The sequence below is a fragment of the Schistocerca gregaria genome, chromosome 2 (assembly GCF_023897955.1).
Source record: "Schistocerca gregaria isolate iqSchGreg1 chromosome 2, iqSchGreg1.2, whole genome shotgun sequence".
NCBI classification, from domain to species: domain Eukaryota; kingdom Metazoa; phylum Arthropoda; class Insecta; order Orthoptera; family Acrididae; genus Schistocerca; species Schistocerca gregaria.
Window position 1 is genome coordinate 581,683,339 of NC_064921.1, and position 20,795 is coordinate 581,704,133.

A 20,795-nucleotide genomic window follows, 5' to 3' on the forward strand; every position below is an offset into this window, starting at 1 on the left:
CTGACAGCAGAGGAGTAACAGCACGATGGGTGTGTGAGGAGAACTGTGATTTCAAACGTGTAGCAGTCTTTGAATGTACCATGAGTAGCAAATCCATTAAAAACATTTGAGTCCTTATAAAGCTGCCCAAGTCGACTGTTGGTGATGTCACTGTGAAATGGAAATGCGAAGGGTCGATCACAGCTAAACGGAAACCTGGCGCACCTCATCTACTGACGAACAGGGACCGTTGAGCGCCGGCCGCAGTGGCCGTGCGGTTCCAGGCGCTACAGTCTGGAGCCGGGCGACCGCTACGGTTGCAGGTTCGAATCCTGCCTCAGGCATGGATGTGTGTGATGTCCTGAGGTTAGTTAGGTTTAATTAGTTCTAAGTTCTAGGCGACTGATAACCTCAGAAGTTAAGTCGCATAGTGCTCAGAGTCATTTGAACCATATGACCGTCGAGCACTACGGAGACTGGTTGAAACAAAATAGCGTGAAATCAGCAAAACGTATCACTCTTGATTTCCAAAGTGCTAATAGCAGTTCAGCTAGCATGGTGACAGTGCGTAGTTAAGTTAAAAAGAATAGAGCACAATTAACAAGCGCGATGTTTTAAGCGGTTAAAGAGCGATGCCACTGTACAGTGCATGACTGGAAACTAGTGATCTGGAGTGATGATTCACGCTGTACTCTGTGGCAATCCCATGAAAGGGTTTGGAAAATGCCAGGAGAAAGTTACCTGCCATCATGTGAAGTGCCAACACCGAAGTCCAGAGGAGGTGGTGTGAAGGTATGAGGGCGTTTTTCGTGGATAAGATTCGGTCCCCTTATTGCACTCAAGAAAACACCAAATGCGAAATGATATGAATACGTTTTACATCATTACGTAATGCGTGTAGCAGGGCAACAGTTCATGGACGACGCTTGTTAGTAACAGCATGATAATGCACTCCCTCACAAAGCAGCATGTGTGAGGCAGTGGTTTGTGGACAACAAAATTCCTGAATTGGACTGGCCTGTCAAGTGTTCCGACTTGAACCCAGTGGAACACCTTTGAGCTGAGTCAGATCGTTAGAACATCAACTTCGGTCCAGACCCAGTGTCCAATGCCACTATCTTATCTGGTTTCGGCTCTGAGGAAGAATGGGGCTGCCATTCGCCCACAGACACTTCATTGAAAGTCTCGACAGCAGAGTTCAAGACGTGATAAAGGTGAACGGTGGGCGAAATCTATAATAGTGTCCACTAATAGGTGTCCGGATACATTTGGTCAAATAGTGTTCTCAAAGAATGGCATAGTGATTTGTCACCGGTTTCTCTGACTCAAGGAAATACTGAAACATCATTTGAAAATAGTAGTGAAGGCATATTTACATATTTCAACAAACAGTATTAATTTAGTAACCTAGGAATATACTACAAACCTGTACCGTATGGCTCCCGTAAGGACCACGGAAAAGTATGTGGTACAATAGGAACTACGCTCGCCATGGACTACAGAGTACAGATGTAGAGGCACACATACTGCACAGAAAAGCACGAGAGTTTATAATATCCGATTGTTTCCAATGCTGTTTTACCATAAAGAAACGTAGAACAAAATTACATTTAACTATTAATAAGAAATTTTCGTACGCAGTATTGAGACGCCGCCGATATTGATGCGTTTACGCTGAAAGAAGTGGGAGCAGAAATTAATGTCCTGATGTATTACGAGTAGATTACTGTGATAGATAGGAACTTGAAAAACCGGATTTAGCCTTTGTAGGGGAAGGTGTTTTTCCGTCTAAGTCTTCGGAGGCCACTTCTCCATCACTCTCAGAGCCTCGACATGTCGTTACGTCTCTTGTAGGTTCTCATGTTTTCATTAGTTTGCCAGGAAGTACCGTGGGTTGTGGCGGAGAATCAGCTATGGGAGAATGTATTATAAGTTCGTGTTCCCGTCATAGACAGTGAAAGTTTCTTTCTGGAACGAAGTCTAAGCTGTGGGTGAGCAATTGCTATGTTTAGACTTGCTGCTACGCTTGATAGTTTAAAGACATATGCCGGTGACGTCTGTGGAGCTTGGAAATGAGGAAGAGAGGATTTGACAAATTGAAGACAATCTATCACTCATATTCTCCAGTTGCGGGCCGATATGTGTAGATCTAGGTTTCTATCCGTGTAAATGAAGTCAGGGAATTGTTGTATAGCAGGCACCGACATTTAATGAGAGGGAATGAGTATGAAAACGGGAGCTAGCTTATTATCTACTCCCCTCAAAAGGCGTCCAGCATACTGTAGGATCACAGTCATCACTGTTACGTCGCTTCACTCCGTCGTAGGTCCGCCCCCGGTAGCTGAGTGGTCAGCGTGACCACATGCCAGTCCTTAGAGCCCGGGTCGGAGGTTTTCTCCGTTCAGGGACTGGGTGTTGTGTTGTCTTAATCATCATCATTTCGTCCCCAGCGACGCGCATGTCGCCGAAGTGGCATCAACTCGAAAGACTTGCACCCGGCGAACGGTCTACCCATGAGGGCCATAGTCACACGACATTTACTCCGTCATATATCACCACCATTTCTCATTCCTTTGTCGCTGAAATACTGATGATAGATATTTCTTTCGTCACCAAAATTTTAACCAACTGCATACAGGTCTAAGAGTACATCTAACAGAGAATCTAGCAAAAGTATGGTTTGGACATATTTAACGTGCGGCGTTGTATCGTATTTGAGAGTAAGCTGCAAACTGTTTCATCAAGCAAATTCTACAGAGGATGAAAAGCTGGGGGATATCCTAAACCTGAATCTAGGAATCTTCTCTTCGTAACATTGTATGCCTACCTCTCAACAAACAATACAGCTAACGGCCTTGCAAATTGCGATGACCTTGAACATACCACAGAAAGGATTTCGTATTTTGTGGGAGTATTGGTTGGTGCCGCAGGCTTATGGTGGAAGTGGCCTCTACTTCAATAGCACAAGAGACTGCCAGAAGATTTTACTGAGACACTCGTCTACTTGCAGTCACATAGTCCTAATGCGACCGCGAACTTTTACCTGCCACATTATCGGCAATTCCGGCGAGAAGCTCTTTTTTGAGATATGATGAGTAACAGCAGTGGAGTGCAAAAGGGCGAAAACTATCTCACTGAGAATAACTGCTAAGCCGGCCGGAGTGGCCGTGCGGTTCTAGGCGCTACAGTCTGGAGCAGAGCGACCGCTACGGGCGCAGGTTAGAATCCTGCGTCTGGCATGGATGTGTGTGATGTCCTTAGGTTAGTTAGGTTTAATTAGTTATAAGTTCTAGGCGACTGATGACCTCAGAAGTTAAGTCGCATAGTACTCAGAGCTATTTGAACCATAACTGGAAAAGGAAAAACAAAGAATTGTCGCGATGTTGGCAGTTACGGTAGAGTGAGGAAGGTTGTCTCTCCTCCCGTCTCCCCCAATGTTATTCTGAAACGTAAGACTTAGCCCAAGGGGTTTATGATTCGCTACCAAGAAAAAGACTACATGACAACAGAATTAATTATGGACAGGCTACGTACCGTTTTGCACCATAGACCTGGTCTGCTCAGTAAAAGAGCTACGCTAATGCTGGATGCCTTTAAAGGCCACATAATGCATGAAGTAAATAATGAAGTTGCTGCAATACAGACACACCTGGTCTTTACACTTGTACGTATGTCTTCGAAACTGCACGTGTTTGATGCCGCCGTCAACAAGCCATTTAAAGGCCGTCTCCGAACACACATCCTCAACTGACTTTTAGAATATGGTCATGCACTCTATCCATCTGGCGAGATTAAAAAGCCAACTGCAGATTCGAATCAAAGGATTCAAAAGTGCTATGTGTCCAGCGCCCTGCATTGTAGCGAGGACAGTGCACATTGCAAGGACGGCGACGAAAATCCTGGTAGTGAAGAAGCAAACATGGGTAATGAATTAAATAGTGACATCATTGACTACAAGACTGTCACTACTGTGACTACAAGACTGGCATTACTGACTGTGACTACAAGAATGGTATTACTGTATAATTTACCTATGCAACAGAATAAAAATGTGAATAAGAGTGACAATATGGTAAAGAGTTTCTGTAAGGTAATGTGACTTTCTTTCTTCACTCAGTTTCTGTCTTTTTCTCCTCTCAGAATTAACGATGGGGCTTACATTGGTGAGGATTATGTTCAGGCCAATATGTGTACGGGGTGATTCATGTGCCCCTAGCGATTCGTTTTATGCACTCCACAGTACATCTGTATCAGGAACGTATCCAGACAGGCGTCAGCCACGTAATCGATACAAGTTCCCTCTCAGAGCTTTGCGCGACTGTTAACAAATGGAATCATACTGTAAAAAATACAACTCAGGGTGGGCCATGAGTTACACGGTGTTTTTGGACCGGGATGTACCTTATTTCTGCAATAATTATCCAAGTATCTCTAACCTTTCTTTGTGTAATTAGCGGTGAAGTCACACAGGTTTTGGATGTTGGTTTGGGTTGTTTGGAGGAAGAGACCAGACAGCGAGGTCATCGGTCTCATCGGATTAGGGAAGGAGGGGAAGGAAGTCGGCCGTTCCCTTTCAAAGGAACCATCTCGGCATTTGCCTGGAGCGATTTAGGGAAATCACGGAAAACCTGAATCGGGATGGCCGGACGCGGGATTGAACCGTCGTCCTCCCGATTGCGAGTCAAGTGTGTTAGGCACTGCGCCACCTCACTCGGTGTTTTGGATGTCCCTGTAAGTTTATTCGTTTATAATACTCAATCTTTCGTATTCGGTTTACAGGTTATACACCAGAAAGTTGTTACTTGCTCACTTCCCATTTTGTTATCTACTGTTGATTGCATGGTGAAACACACATTACAATACAAAGTTTCTGAACAGTTTACGAAAGATTAAGTACCATAAATGGAATAAACTAGTAGAGTCATCCAAAACATGTATGACTACACCATTAATTACACAAAAAAAGATTGGAGTGATTTGGATAACGATGGCACAAATAAGGTATATCTTGGTCCAAAAATACCGTGTAGCTCATGGCCAACCCTCACTTGTATTTTTTACCGTGTGATTCAGTTTCCAAACAGTCTCCCAAAGCTCTTGGAGGGGAGTTACGTGTATACCGACTACGTGGCTGTCACCTGTCTGGATACAGACGTCGTGCAGGTTGCATAAAAAGAACAGTTAGAGGCAGCTGAATCAGCCTGTATGTGTCCACCCTCGAGCCCCTGTAGCCAGCTGTCTAAGTTAGGCCTACTAACAACTGTCCCGTAACGCATTTCCTCTCTTACGAAATTTTAACCAGTCGCAATTGGAGAATAATAGCAGCATTCATAAACATAATACTACATATAAACATAATTTCCTTTAGCCACAAGTCTACATTACTCTTGCCGAAAAAGAAGGAAAATATGGAGCCATAATAAAAACAATCTCGAGCGGCTCTAACAGCCCGGTGCAAGTCTTTCAACTGGAGGCCACTTCGGCGACTTGCTTGCCCCTAACCAATAAAAAATACTTGACGCCCTCCATTGCGAATTGATGCTGCTGCCAAGCAAAGAAGCAAAGAAAAATAATTTTGAATCATCTCTATATCATAGATAAATTTCTAACTAGATAACACCAATGTATGGTTGGTTTACGTTTAATAGATTTTACTATCGATCGAGATTAAAGCGAAAAATTTAATTATGTGAGTGGCTTGTACATAGTAATATTTTTAGAGAAAATATGTATCTTATTTTTAAACCTTGATATGCTCTGTATCATAGAGAGTTATCGCAAATGTCATGTGTGAAAAATGTAATTAACTAACTTAGGCAGAATGATTGTTGGTAAGCTTCTGTGCAAGTTTCTCTCATTATGTAATTAACTAACTTAGGCAGAATGATTGTTGGTAAGCTTCTGTGCAAGTTTCTCTCATTTTACCGTATGGACATTACGGGATATGTGTTTCGAATAAGTGTAGCACATTCTTTGAAACGTATAGGAGTGTTTTCCCAAGGAATTTCAAGAGTAAGTCTTTCCATAATGCACAATACAGCTGTTCTAGCGTCTGCCACTGACGTTTGTTGTGCGTCACTGCGGCAGGTCAAGTTGACGAAATGAACCCTTGACGAATCGTAGAACTCTTCTTTGCTTCTTGTTTTTTTCTTTCTTTCTTTTCCATTGATCAGTTTGTTAAGGTACTAGAAGGACGAAAACTGCTCAGGAATCAGTCAGGCGAGGGTGGGATCTTTTCAGTGAATATATTCTTCACTGACGACTCCGACGTTACCTTGCAATTTACTTTCCTGTCATTGTATTTCCTTAATCCTAGCAACAATTTCAAATACTGCCTTTTTCAATTATTTTTGTCGAGTGGCGCATGTTTACAGCGCAACAGATTTAGATTCAGCCGCTGGCCGGTGTGGCCGAGCGACTCTAGGCGCTTCAGTCTGGAACCGCGCAACTGTTACGGTCGCAGGTTCGAATCCTGCCTCGGGCATGGGTGTGTTTGATGTCCTTATGTTAGTTAGCTTTAAGTAGTTGTAAGGTCTAGGGGACTGATGACCTCAGATGTTGAGTCCCATAGTGCTCAGAGCCATTTGAACCATTTAGTTTCAGACAAGTTAAAATATTGTAAATATTACCGAAGAAAAATTGCAACTACCCACACTTTTTCACGAATTAATTGTGGATTCATGGTCACTATTTTTAGTGCCATAATACACAGAATATACATGATTTACTTGTTCATAAAATCTTTTACATTATATACAAGTTCTTTGCATTTTCTTGAGGAAAGATTTTTCTCTGTGTGTTAGAGTATAGGGGTCTGACAGTTTTTTTTCTTCGGTGATGTTTACGAATACAACTGCGGTCTTCTCAAATCATCGTCGATTAATAATGTCGTTCTTGCCTTGCCAAATAAAAAGTTGTGTGCATAACTTGGGAAAGGGCACAAATTAAATTTCATCATACGCCTTATCAATGATGCAGACCGCTATACCGTACTGCATAAGGAGAAGCCTTTCTTCACATAAATAAAAGCCTCGTATACAACGTAAAACCATTTGTAAACAATAAAATCATGAATATTCTATTAAGTTATAATAGCAAAAAATGTGAACTCTGTACGAGAGCTCGTCACTTCAATGTGACGATGGCTCAGACCCTAAACTGGTTCCAGCGAAATAAATCAGTCGTAAAAAGGCGTGATTGACTGCATTTTTTTTCCTTCGGTGATATTTGCGGTGTTTTCAAAGCATCACGGATAAAATAATATCGTTGTAATGCTGTGTTGTTCGATGTAAGGTAGTTTGAAAGGTTGGTGTACACTGTGTCTGTGGCTGTGTGCCACAGCAGAAGGCGCAGTTGCTTTCCAAGGTCCAGACAGGTTTCCGGCTCCCAGTTCTTGTTTTGCATGATCACTGGCGTCGCCTGTTTGCCTCACTCTTGGCAGCGTAACCCACACGCTGGGACCAGCGTAAAAGCCGTCCTAAACCTGCGTCCTGCACTGCGCACTTAAAAGGCTGTTGCGAACTGCTGGAGCGGGGAGTGGGTCTGCAGCACAGCACCTGCTCTGGGATACTGCCCTTGCGTGCTCACCAGAAGTAAACAGCAGAGCGAGCAGAACTTTTTAGGCCATCGAACTACAGCTTCAGAGATTTTTAAACACAGGAGATCAGTCTACATTATAAGACAGAATTGGTGGCACATTGTGACCCGCCGAGATAGCCACGCGCGTTAGCACACCGCAGCTGGGATTCGGGGAGGCACGCCCGGCGGATTAACGACGAGGGTCTGTGTGCTGGCTAGCCTGGATGTTGTTTTTAGGCGGCTTACCACATCCGACTAGGTGAATAACGGGCTGGTACCGACGTCCTGATTCAGTTACACAATTCACAATCATTTCGTCTCCCACTGCCTAGCTTTTGATTTAAAAAAAATGGTTCTTTCCTCGGGGAGGAGAGAGAGACGAGGGAGAAGGAGTCATGGAAGGTTAAAAAGGAAGAGCAAGTTATTCAGACCCCAGAATGAGGAGGACCCACCTACAGTGAGGGCGAGGTTAGGTCTCCGTAATGTAAGTGCTGAGCAGTTTTCTGTCTCAAAATTTTGGAGAATGGTAGATATCTTTCATCCATGTATTATCCACTGGAAAATCTACGATATGCGCTGTGGTGTCACAAGTATATTAATATTCTATTGTTAAACGTCTCATAAAAGTGTCGCTGAACTTCATCAACCCTGTGGCACAGTCATTTATTGTAATTACACATGAAAGGCATTGTTTCGCAGGTGAAGAAGTGTTATACAAACTTACTCGAATGGAAACATTATACATTAACATTTCTGAAATTCGCAACATACACAAAGATGGTCCAAGTTAACCCGTACTTTGAGAATGTGTAGAACAGTGTCAGAGAGAAGTGATTAAGACGGAAGAGATGGTGTAAGTGCAGGCCCAACAGCACTGTCTCATGCGACAGGAAAGCTCAGGATTCACAAGACAATGAAGAGTCATTAACCGAAGCAAAAATATGAAAGCAACTACCAATGATCCTAACTGACGCGAAAGGGCGCATTATAAGCCTGTGAGAGATATCAAATGTAGCAGAATATCGATCCCCAGGAAATCGATTTGCACGCCACGAGGAATTAGTAGTTGTAAGATTTAAATGGCTCTGAGCACTATGGGACTCAACTGTTGAGGTCATCAGTCCCCTAGAACTTAGAACTACTTAAACCTAACTAACCTAAGGACATCACACACATCCATGCCCGAGGCAGGATTCGAACCTGCGACCGTAGCTGTCGCGCGGTTCCGGACTGAGCGCCTAGTGTAGTTGTAAGAAGGTTGTGCACAACTACCATACAGTGACGGACTGTACAACGTGACTACAGTACAGGAGGATTGTCGTCATAGCCGCTCGGCCGTAACGGGTCATATTGTTGTATCGTCGGTGACATACTGCAATAGGTGTGCAGCTGACGGCTCTATGCCTTCTGTGGACTAGACGAGTGTTTCTCAACCGCCGTTCCGCCGGTACACTCATCTGTCCCGAATACATATCAAAGTGTGTCGCGAGGTTTTTAATGTCTTCTAATCGTCTGCACATAAAATATCTAGAACATATCTTGGAGTAGCGCAGTCTGCAAGAAATCGCTTATATGTTTATGTGATTATACGAATACTAACAAAAAAATTACTGTATGTACTTAGTGCGTTTGCTTTGTTGCATCTGGCAAAAAAAAAATCACATTTAGGGGTGTCCCGAAAGTTTGCAACGTCCTTTAGTGTGCCCCAAAGGAAAGAGGTTGAGTAATGCGGGGCTGGACAAGACTAGAAATCACGAACACATAGACTGCAATGCTCGGTCTTCGCTGGCGACGTGAGCAGCAAAATTGAGTCGATTAATATAAATGTTAACGGTTTTAGACGATCTATTTAGTTTGTACCAACATGAAGCTACTAAGTTGGATTTGATTAAAGTCATTCTCCAAGAACTGTAGTTAGAAACTATGAAATCAAACTGCAATGGTAGAAATATTTCGTATGTTCTTCCAAAATTACTCTCACAGAGTTTGTTACTTGTTTACGATCGAACAAGATAAATAGAAAAAAAACGAAAAAATCGTTTTGGATGATCACCTTCTCATAACCCGTAACGGAAGAAATGTTCTCGCAAATGACAGCTTTTTTTCTATGTACTTCATCTTGAGTAATGGTTATAACAAAGATATTGCAAGAACGAGAAAAAACACCGAAAAAACTATCAATTTGGGTTTTTACCTTCAAATATGGTCCGTAAACCACGGAAAGATTAAATTTTAAGTTTTTCTCGATTAAATGAAGAGCGTTTCCGCTAAACAACGTTGTATTTTGAAACAGATAGTGATGCTTATTGCTCAGGGCGTCGTTGTTACTTAATCTTTCGTATCCTGTCTGTAGAGAGAAAAATGGTACGTACTGTAAGATATAATACTTAGCGTTTACTTAATCTTTCGTATCCTGTCTGTAGAGAGAAAAATGGTACGTACTGTAAGATATAATACTTAGCGTTTACTTAATCTTTCGTATCCTGTCTGTAGAGAGAAAAATGGTACGTACTGTAAGATGTAATACTTAGCTTTTACTTAATCTTTCGTATCCTGTCTGTAGTGAGAAAAATGGTACGTACTGTAAGATGTAATACTTAGCGTTCCGTTTTTTGATTGCCTTGAGTGCATAAACATCTTGTGTACATCTTATATCCTCACGCCTAATGTAATTTACTACCGGCACATACTTTTTTAGAATATTCTAAGCTGAAGTTTCAGTTTGCCCTTATACTGAGTATCAACAGTTATTCAGGAACATCTGGTTAAGCCGAATCCAGCAGTTAAAAACCACCACCCCAGCTGACTATAGTTTGCGAATTATTACGATTGTCGTCGTGCGTAATATCTGCATCAGCCCAGTTCATCAGTCCTTGAGATAACAGACGCGGTTAGAAGTACGCCTTTCACACAATCAGGAAAAATTTCATCTGTATTAATGTAATTACTCGACCCACGTTTCCATTATGTCTCAAGTTTCAGTGTGAAGAAGTTAACTTTTTGCTGTGGCATATGGGATTTTTTAAAGTCAAATTTGTTGTTTAAATCGGTTTTGATGAAGGAACAATCCTAACAGTAAGTGATACAGTTTATCATCCGATATTATTTTAACAATTAAAGCCTTTATAGTCCGTTTCATATCACGCTACTGAAAGAATATATATGAGTGGTCGACTGGAGAAATAATGTGGCATTGCCGCTATATCTTCATGGAAGTGTTACAAACTCCATCAGTTTCTTCCCGTGGCACAACGCATATTATTACAGTATTGCCCTCGTCACTGGGAGCACACACTTCGCTTGACCATCAACAGTATTACGTTCAGATTTCTTAGTGTACGAATGGTAGTGTTAAAGTCAAGACGTGACAAGCAGTTCAAAAATGGTTCAAATGGCTCTGAGCACTATGGGACTTAAGTTCTAAGGTCATCAGACCCTAGAACTTAGAACTACTTAAACCTAACTAACCTAAGGACATCACACACATCCATGCCCGAGGCAGGAGTCGAACCTGCGATCGTAGCGGTCGCTCGGTTCCAGACTGTAGGGCCTAGAACCGCTCGGCCACCACGGCCGGCTGACAAGCAGTCACGCAGGAGGTAAGCGCCCATTTTATGAAATTTAAAATGTACACTGCTTTTGTGGACGCTGAAGAAGTATTTTATAGTCACAAGATATAAGGCAACTTCCTTTTTTACGCGTTTCGAATACGTTTGTCTTCAGAATATCAGGTCAGGTAGAACAACTTCAAAAAGGCAGCATGGGGCATGTGAATGTGACATTCAAAAACGCAACTGGTTTGTCACAATTTGGAATGTATCACATTCACATGCCCCATGCTGCCTTTTTGAAGTTCTCCTTCCTGACCTAATATTCTCCATTCGTCTGAAGACGAGCGTATCGGAAACGGTAAATAAAGCAGTTACCTTATATCTTGTGGCTATTAAATGGTTATCCACCGTCCATAAAACACCGTTCAACATTTTAAATATAGTTTTAAAGTTTTTCTTATCATCTTGAAATAAATGATAAATGACTTTTTGATTATTTGGTAGGTACTAATCTGCCACCCTGTCATACACAGAAATCGACGTCACAGAGGCGTAGTATGGCGCTAGAGGAACCAAATAACGTAGCGCACGCCGCTGATGAAGTGGAGATGAACTGCGCTATTCTGTTTTGTGGCATCTAGCGCCGTGCTGGGCAACTGTGGCGGGGATTTCAATATGTACAGCGACAGTAGACATATTACCTGGGAACAAACAGGAAAGTAATTATTTAACTTTATTTTTCAATGTGATAAAAGCTCCTATGTCCCTACACTCTTACGCACCGAGATCAAAGGAGACAGTAGCACCACTGGATCGTATCGCTTTGAAGCAACCTGTACTGCGAGACACCACTGCATGACATAGCAAGAAAAGCGCGACCTCTTTTGAGTAAGCACTCTATGACTTTCCTTATTTGCACAACCTTTCATATCAACATATTGTTGCTTCTTTTCCCTCTGGTTATACGCGAACTGCGTCGTTCATTTACGACAGCAATGACATAGCGTCTATGACCCGGGAAAAAAAAGTGCGAGGCGGTGGAAGACGAAGTCATAACTAACAAGCACTATGGATGGCCACTATGCACTTGACCCTAAGATGGCAACTCGCGGCCTTGTGAAACACAGAGTGTACAACAGCACAGCCACGCAGGTAAGACAGTGAACAGCACGTGTTCCTACACGTGCTCGGGGAGAAGTTGACCTAGAGGCTAGCACACGCGCTCTCTGCATGGTGGGACCTACAACCGGCTCACGAGCTGCCATCTGGTGGCGGGGAGGAAAGACAACTGCACGTGCTGGCGCGACAATGACTGCATTACGAACAGACACGTTTCCAACACGAGAGGCAGCGATTGGAGTTTGATGTCGTTACTCCAGTAAGTACATACTCCGTGAAAGTCTGCATTACGAACAGACACGTTTCCAACACAATAGGCAGCGATTGGAGTTCGATGTCGTTACTCCAGTAAGTACATACTCCGTTAACGTCGAACCACTTTTTCCATCTGTAAGAAGAGATGCATCATCACTGAAGTGAAAACGCACCGTAACATTCAACATCGTTGTTTCCTTCAATGCTCGCCGAAAAGTACTTAGACGTACCGTTTCCGCAAGATAGGCCCTTCAGCCAAAAGATGAAGGCACAATTGACAGAAATGGATGAATATCTTGCGAGTGTTGTCTCATGTCCTAATGACTTGCGGCTACCGTATTCTGGTAATTATATTTCTTGTTGTCCACAACAATGGCAGACTGGCAAGTTTATAATACTGTCTCAGATATTCTGTTCACAATTATAAAATACTCATTTCATGTACAAATAGCACAAATTACTTATCTACAATTGCCCATACACCAACTCAGCGTTTTCTTAGACTCTGTTGTCAACCTACTGTCTTTTTTGTTTTTGTTTTTTGTTAAATGTGCGCTGTCTATATGTTTATAACAACACAAAACATTTGACGAAGCGGTTTCATGGCATGGGAAGGAGTGAAAGTAAATCGCAACGTCTAGATAGATGAATAGAATGTAAAAACGTCATCAACAGCCGTAGTATGTTAGCGAAATTCTACGTAATGTAAAATATTACTTTTCAGCTCATATCACTGCAAACCATTCGAAAGTGCTAAGCCAACATTGTTCTAGCGGTTATTGAAATATTAAAAGCTTCCTTAATATTATAATGGCGCTCTGACTACATGTTTTAACGTAACTTACGTATATAGGGAATCTGCTGTTCAAAGTAACAAATGTATTCATTTCCGCAACGTTTGTTATAGTAACATACGGCTACGGGAGGTAACAATTAGAACTTACCGCCATGAAAACCTATATGAATATGCTCTTCAAAGACGCCACTCGATTCTTTCAAAATAATAAAATTCTTTTGTTTCATGTGTTACGTCGTCATTAGTTCTGAAAAGAGACAGCACGCTCTCGACTAATTGTTGAGTAACGTCGCAGCGGCTGTGAGAAAATTAATGAAAGGGATACGAAGTACCAACAGAAAAAGGGTGTATGCTTACCGTAACACGAAGTTCTAAACTGTTATTATGATCTTTCCCTTCGAAGGTTTCCATTTCTAATGGAAGCGTAAATGATTCTAAGTTGATAGTTCGCTTACGACACAAGCAGGCTGAGATCTTCATGCGATACTTATTTGTATCGTAACAAGGAAAAGTGCCAGACATAAAGATCCGCTGTTCCTGCTGACGTGGATAATTTACAACTTAGCACTGCTCTTAAGAAAGTATGAAGTTAGTATTAAATGAGGAAACCACAAAATTTAATCCGCCCCGTCCCTTTACGTGAATCACTTGTTTCATCTGTAAAGAACTTTTTAGGGAGAGAGATAAATGCGTATCACATCGAAAATTCAAACACACTGGGATGTAAATTTTCTTCTGTTGTAATTCCTGATTCCAAGAAGTCATATGATGTTATTACTCAGTATATAGCCACTAAAGAAATATTAGCCATGGTAGAAATAAGTAATTTATATAATACGTATCATACAGACAGCTAAAAATGTCTATAGTGCATTCTTGGTAACGATCAGCATACCAGGTTTGAATAACTGATAATACTACCTTAACGACCAGTTCCATCGAAAAACCCAAAGAAAGCAAAGCCGGTCGTCAGAAAACGTAATTGTCCATCTTCCACCCTTCAAATGTAATTACAACTCCTGTTGTAATTTAAGTGGATGTTTCATTCTAGTTAAATTTTCCAGGAGGAAATGATTATACTTTCTTCTTTTGGCCAAGGAACTAATAAACTGAAAGTAGGGTGAAAGCAAATTCTATCCCAAAAAAGACATATTTGTGTAAGTATCGAGTGAAATTCTATGATACAGGAGCCGATAAAGTATCAGCCTAAACTTTACATTTGTTCTACTCGCAATAGTTTCCAAAAATTCCATACTCTCTTCTCGATAATGTATGCAGTAAGAGATTTGTTACCACCTACAAACCTTTTTGCAGCATCGGACGTACGTATTTCGCAGTAACTGTTGTTACTCCTCTATAGCGAACTCCTAGATCAACAATGAAAAAAAAAAAAAAAAGGAGGCGCACTCGCTGTATACACTGGTTCTTTACAAGGACGATCCATCACAGGGAGACTTCTAACAAGAAGTCAGGCTTAGGAGAAGAACACCTACGTCACCAGATTGCTTGTATCGAGCTGAAGAATACCCGTAACGTCGACATTCAGATGTAGCCGCCGAAAAACACTCACAGCCACGGCAGCGATGGAACAGCAAACGACTGCGTAGCTTCTCGCTGCCACCCTGAGACTGGATGCAGCGCGGGTTTGCGCTCCCGGCTCTCCTGGCTGATGCAACCACCAGCCAGATATCATCACGCACCCAGCCTCATGACGCCGACATTTCTATTTATAGCACCAGTCAGGGGCAGAAGGGAATATCATTCTGTTATCCGTAATTTTGAAACAATTATTGTTAATTATTGACAATTAATTTTACAGCTCAGTTTTAGGATATTTAAAAATTAATTCTGGATATAAACTTGCTATAGAACTGAATACCATAATCTTACGGTCAGTACTAAATCTTCCTTTTCAAAGATTTCGTGTAGTGAGCAACGGTGACAGATTAGAGAACCTCGAGTAAGATAAATTGGAAACTCGGTGAGAGGTCGCAGAGGGCTGCACAATATCGCAGTTGCTTATTCTTCAAAAGGCAAGACCACACAGGTCCCTCTCACACAGACTTCTGTTTCAAATCCTGTTAATGGTGACATCGAGATAATTAGGGTCACCAAGCTAAATTGTTTTTGACAAAGTCAGCCATCAGCTTCAAGATCGGTTTGAACTCCACTTTGCTTTGCTAGACATGGTCTGTTGATCGTGGTATTCTGTTTCAATCCCATTTCCGAATAAGCACTCACAGGCAGGTTTTGATGTACCTGAACAAGCCCCGATTCACAGTATTGCTCATAGAAAGCTTTCGAATAATGCAAACTCCAGGTAGGAATATCACAATGTAGGTAAAAAACAGATTGTTACTTACCGTAAATAAGACACGTTAAATTTCTGACAGGCACAATTAAAAGACACTGACATGAAACTTTCTGCCAAAGCTCTCATCAGAAAAGAGAGATGCACACGATTCATACACAGAAGCAAGTACACCTCATGCACACATGACCGCCAACTCCACCATGTCGGGACTCCGACACGAGATGCTTGAGTTGGCGATGAAGGATGTGGCCGAAATCTTTCTGTCAGTATCTTTTAATTGTGCCTGTCTGCAATTTAACGTGTCTTTTTACTATCATAGAAAGCTCTGATAAAGATGAAAGTCTGACCAACCACCAGAATAAGCAAAATATTAGCACAGAATTCTAAACCGATTCGTAAAAATGGTTCAAAGTACTCTGAGCACTATGGGACTTAACATCTGAGGTCATCAGTCCCCTAGAACTTAGAACTACTTAAACCTAACTAACCTAAGGACATCACACACATCTATGTCCGAGGCAGGATTCGAAACTGCGACTGTAGCGGTCGCGCGGTTCCAGACTGTAGCGCCTAGAACTGCTCGGCCGCACCGGTCGGCCACCGATTCGTAATACTCGTTATAACTGTGTATTTAATGGGCAGGTGAAGAAAAAATTACATGGAAAATTTGCCAAGATAAGCTAATTAGCTGTGAAGGAAGTAAGCGGAAAAATTCAGGTGTCGTTTGCTGAACAAGTTGGGTGCAGCAAATAATTGAGGCAGGAGACAGAGGAATGAAATATGATGCAAAAGCAATCACTCAGCTCATAAATACATACATGGAGGAAAGGAAGAACAAGAAAGGCACCCCTTGGTTTCTGGCTCTATTCTAAGGTTGTATCCACTGATGACTGTCCCATATGTAACTGTGCAGTGCGTGTGACCAGTGTCGTATGCTCTGCTAGTAATTAAATTAGCAACATCAACAAGCGGCTGGCATCAACCGTCATTTGTACATAGCTTGGCTATGAAAATGATTAGCACTTAGGTGCAATCGCAGGAGGTAGTGACGCCATCTACATTCTGTACAGAAGGAAAAATTAAGCAGAGGGTTCCTCATTCTGAAATCACATTTGTGTGTTGTTTGTTTGTGAAAATGTCGTGTTATGTCTCGTGTAAGGAGTAGACACGTTTAGCAGCACGTGTCGGGATTCAACAGTGGCAGGACCGTGGCCTATCTAGACTGCGCTTTATCGTTCCACGACACTGCTGCTGCGATTGTCAAACTCCAACGACTGTTGAGCTAGTATGGAGGTCCGTACTCAGCGCCATGAATGTTCTCAGCTTCCCCACATGTCTAGCAATGTGAAATACAAACATTAAAAGGCAAACACCATACAGCTAGCAGTAGTTAAAATAGTGCCAAGTTACACCAGTACAGTTTTCACAATAGAAGAATGAAAAGAGGGTGAAGTACATAAATAAGTTCGTAATGTGTGGCCGGTGCCATATGAGAATGACATCCACAGCAACTTGTAACTGAAAACTGAACAAAGCCGTCGTTTACAAAGATAAGTTCTAAATGCAAGATAAAAACGCAAACAGCTGTCACAGTTTTCGAACAGAGCTGGCTCCATGAGAGGACAATATGTACACAACTTATAGGTGAAAGCAGAATGCCGCTCTAATATCAAATAGTTCGTGAGTAAAGCAGCTGCTCTTGCATGGTGGGGGTAACGCCTCGCAACCAAGTTCTTGTGCACAGTACTTGGTACATGCCAATATGACGTGGATCAGATCCGCCAGCACCGTTAGGTTCTGATCACGGCGATGATTTCCAACCACTGTAGATGGGCGAGGTAACAGCCGTGCCTTAGCCACATGCGGATGAGAGATGTCATACCACATCTACTAAGCCTGAACGAGGTGAACCATGGCCTAGAAGAGACGTTCGGCTGTATAGTCGCCAGGTGGCCGCCCTTATATTGCTGGGATACGTGCCATTCACAGTTCCAGTGGTAATAAGCAGGTTTCTTCACAATCGAGTTGAAATACGTACAAGGGATTGGTGTTGGCAGGATCTGCCCTTCCTTAATGCTCCTCTTAGCGAAACGGTCAACAATTTCGTTATGGGGAATTCCATGAAGCCATTTTATTCAAAGAAAGCGGACGTCAATGTCCAATACCCGCGAGTCTGGTATGACATTCAAGAGATATCTGGTAGTCTGCTTATGAAACGCCGGATGTTGTAATTTCTGCAACACTCTTTGGGAGTTCGTTAGGATCAATACGAACCGGAAAGTCTGCGTAACATAATAAATAGCCTCCCAGATGGCCAGGAACAACTACGCGCTTTCACCGTGGAGCGACCAGGACGACACTTGACACCTCGTCCTTCCAGAAGTATTCTGGTTCTGCATGCAGTATCTCGTTGGAGGTATCCGTTTGCGGAGATTCGATGAAAAACAAGCGTTAGTATAATGCAGTCGTCATCCTCATACAGCCCCAATGCTTGTTGTTGTGTTATATGATGCTGTTGGGTACACAACACGATCACCTATGTTTCGTGTAACTGTAACTGAATGGTGTGCCCAGACCGGTGACTGTTCCCTAGAGTCCAGGTCTCCGTGCTGGTATCTTTCAACAAAATAACGGCCATGCTCTCCTTACCTACTTCGATACAAAGGTTATCCGACTGGAGCCATGACCAGATTCTTCCTCAGATCCCTTGCCCAGTGAAAACATTTGGTCATGGACTGCTGAGAGACAAGCATGCCCTCACTCACCAGCCATTACGATTGATGAATTGTGGCACAGAGTTGAAGCACCGTGAAATGAAGCATCGATATCTGTCGTCCAAGCGCAGTTTGACTTGACGCCTAGCCGGATCAGAGCCATTGTGGCTGCCAGAGCGGGAAGTTCTACGTGTTAAATTCCGAGCGCAGTCTGCCACAAATCACCAATACATTAATTCTATATTCCTCCTACAATACTGTCCGTACAAATTTCGTTATCTTCTGTCATGCTTCGTGTTGCAGTTTTTGTGTCCAGCTTTGTATTTACGGCTATGATGTGTCCACACCCACTTGTTGACATTAAAAAGGTCCAAATCTCGAAACTGACCTGTAGCTCTTATTGAAGTAAGGGAGAATGTTGTACCTAGAGGATAGTGTAACTAGGAACAACGTGGTTCTTTGATCGGTACTTCACTTTAGCGGCTCGTTTCAGAATCACATGAAGTCCGCCATAAGCAGTTTCCGCAATTTTCTACAATTTTTGTTGTTACTGGACATGAGGCTGGGTTTTGTGCAGCATTTGTAAATATTTTGCGGTTCAGCAGATTTCAGTTCTGTATAATATATTAAAATTGTTTGAAAATATTGTTAATTCTTCAGGTACAGAATTTTATAGTGAGTAAAATACTACATATTTTCAGAATCATTTATGTAACATGTCGGTTGTGCTCCATCTTGTACCCTGAAAAGGAACAACCATGGAACACGTGCTATTTACAAATGAACTGGGTTTCTTTCATGCCTTAATAAGTTTTCCTCTATTGGAAATGAAAATGTGTGTTAGTTGCCAGTTTCAAAATGTTTTTAACGTGTACAGGGTTTCCATAATACTTTTCCTTAATTTTATTTCACTTGCTTATTATTGGTGTGTAGCTGAGTAATAGTATAACAAACTATGAAATAGAGTATTGACAAGATTTTCTCAGTTGCAACGCTTTTAAATATCAGTCGAATATGTGTTCCCAGATACATGGCCATGCTGTATTAGGGAACATGTTTTCACATTCGAAAAAACCTCGGTTTTCCAGAGTAAATTTTGTAATTCCAGAAAGAGTCTGAAAAAAAGTAAATGAATGCCATCATTTAAAAACGGAATAATAAAATATACTAAACTTCTGTTTCAAGATCGGCTAGAGATGAAAATCTGAAAAGTATGCCAAGGTTTTTCATCTCTCACCTACTTGTTTTAAACTAATAACTTGGTGAAAACGATGTGTTTCTTTCAGAGCACAGCATATAATTTTTTAATGCAGAGCGATCTTCCGAAGTAGTTTCGGGACTACCAGAAGAGTGTGTTATAGGCTCGTGAAAGTTTTCATTGATCTAACGAGAACAGGAAACCTGTTCGAATAGTACTGTTATCGCAAATTCGGGTACGTCCTAGGTCATATGAGTCCATGGATACTGCTTCTGCAAAGGCACTAAGCAGATTGCTGGGAGTCCTATGCATATTTGGTTTCCTGACGCATTGTTGCACCAAGTGACCTTCGCCCTTAAAATTGACTTAAACACCCACCTCAAAGTTGTAAACATCCGAAAGGATTCAATACGCATTCTTGGCAGCAAATAAGGTCTACATTTGGTTATTACTCGGTCGTATAGTGTAACTGTAATACGTTCAATCGTGTGTCTCAGAAAGCTAATGTAAGTCACACACGGATGTAATCCGCACATGGGTTCAACAACGGGCCAGCCAGTGTGTTCATTTAGAGTCAGTATCCCTGTACCTACTGAGGCCAACACCGGACTTGTTCTCCAGCCAAGCCTCAAAAATACAGGGTATACATAAAGTCCAGGAACACTTTCAATTATTTATTGCACAAGAACCAAGCAGTGTACAGTTATGAAACTTCCTGGCAGATTAAAACTGTGTTCCAGGCCGAGACTCGAACTCGGGACCTTTGCCTTTCGCGGGCAAATGCTCTACCAACTGAGCTACCCAAGCACGAGGTAGGAGACGAGGTACTGGCGGAAGTAAAGCTGTGAGGACGAGGCGTGATTCGTGCTTGGGTAGCTCAGTTGGTACAGCACTTCCCCGCGAAAGGCAAAGGTTCCGAGTTCGAATCTCGGCCTGGCACACAGTTTTAATTTGCCAGGAAGTTTCATATAAGCGCACACTCCGCTGCAGAGTGAAAATCTCATTCCAGTGTACAGTTATCATGCATATGTCGTTTTGAAGAGAAACTATGAAATTTTTTTCATGTATACCGCCACAGCGTAGTTTGGTAATTTGCCGATAGTCAGCGCTAGTTGCAAACATGGCGAGTTCAGGTGCGGAGCGAGCTTTCTGTGTGCTGGAATTCGACAAAAACCAAGTGTGCTACAGCTGTTCAGCGGATGTTTAGAACCACCAACAAGGAAGGCAATTTACCACTGGTACAACAAATTCGTTATGACAGGTTGCTTGTGCCTGGCAAAGAGAAGCGGAC

The 20,795-nt window shown here is 42.2% G+C and overlaps 1 protein-coding gene, 1 long non-coding RNA gene and 1 other non-coding gene across 9 annotated transcripts in view; 1 reads left to right on the forward strand and 2 right to left on the reverse strand.

Annotated features, from left to right (window-relative positions):
* The window catches only part of LOC126333408 (uncharacterized), a 58,209-nt gene extending 43,301 nt beyond the window's left edge, over positions 1–14,908 (reverse strand). For 2 of the 4 annotated variants that reach the window (XR_007564182.1, XR_007564177.1), the window contains exon 1: positions 14,849–14,895. This is a non-coding gene — a long non-coding RNA (uncharacterized LOC126333408). Of the gene's footprint in view, positions 1–14,776 lie in introns of all 4 variants that reach the window. The other 2 variants (XR_007564188.1, XR_007564194.1) reach the window with 2 other exon arrangements.
* LOC126333363 (tyrosine aminotransferase) overlaps positions 1–20,795 on the forward strand; it is a 230,545-nt gene that overhangs the window by 75,884 nt on the left and 133,866 nt on the right. The gene's annotated exons all lie outside the window — the stretch shown is intronic.
* On the reverse strand, positions 20,237–20,311 carry Trnas-cga (transfer RNA serine (anticodon CGA)). The gene has a single exon. It is a non-coding gene; the product is annotated as a tRNA-Ser (tRNA).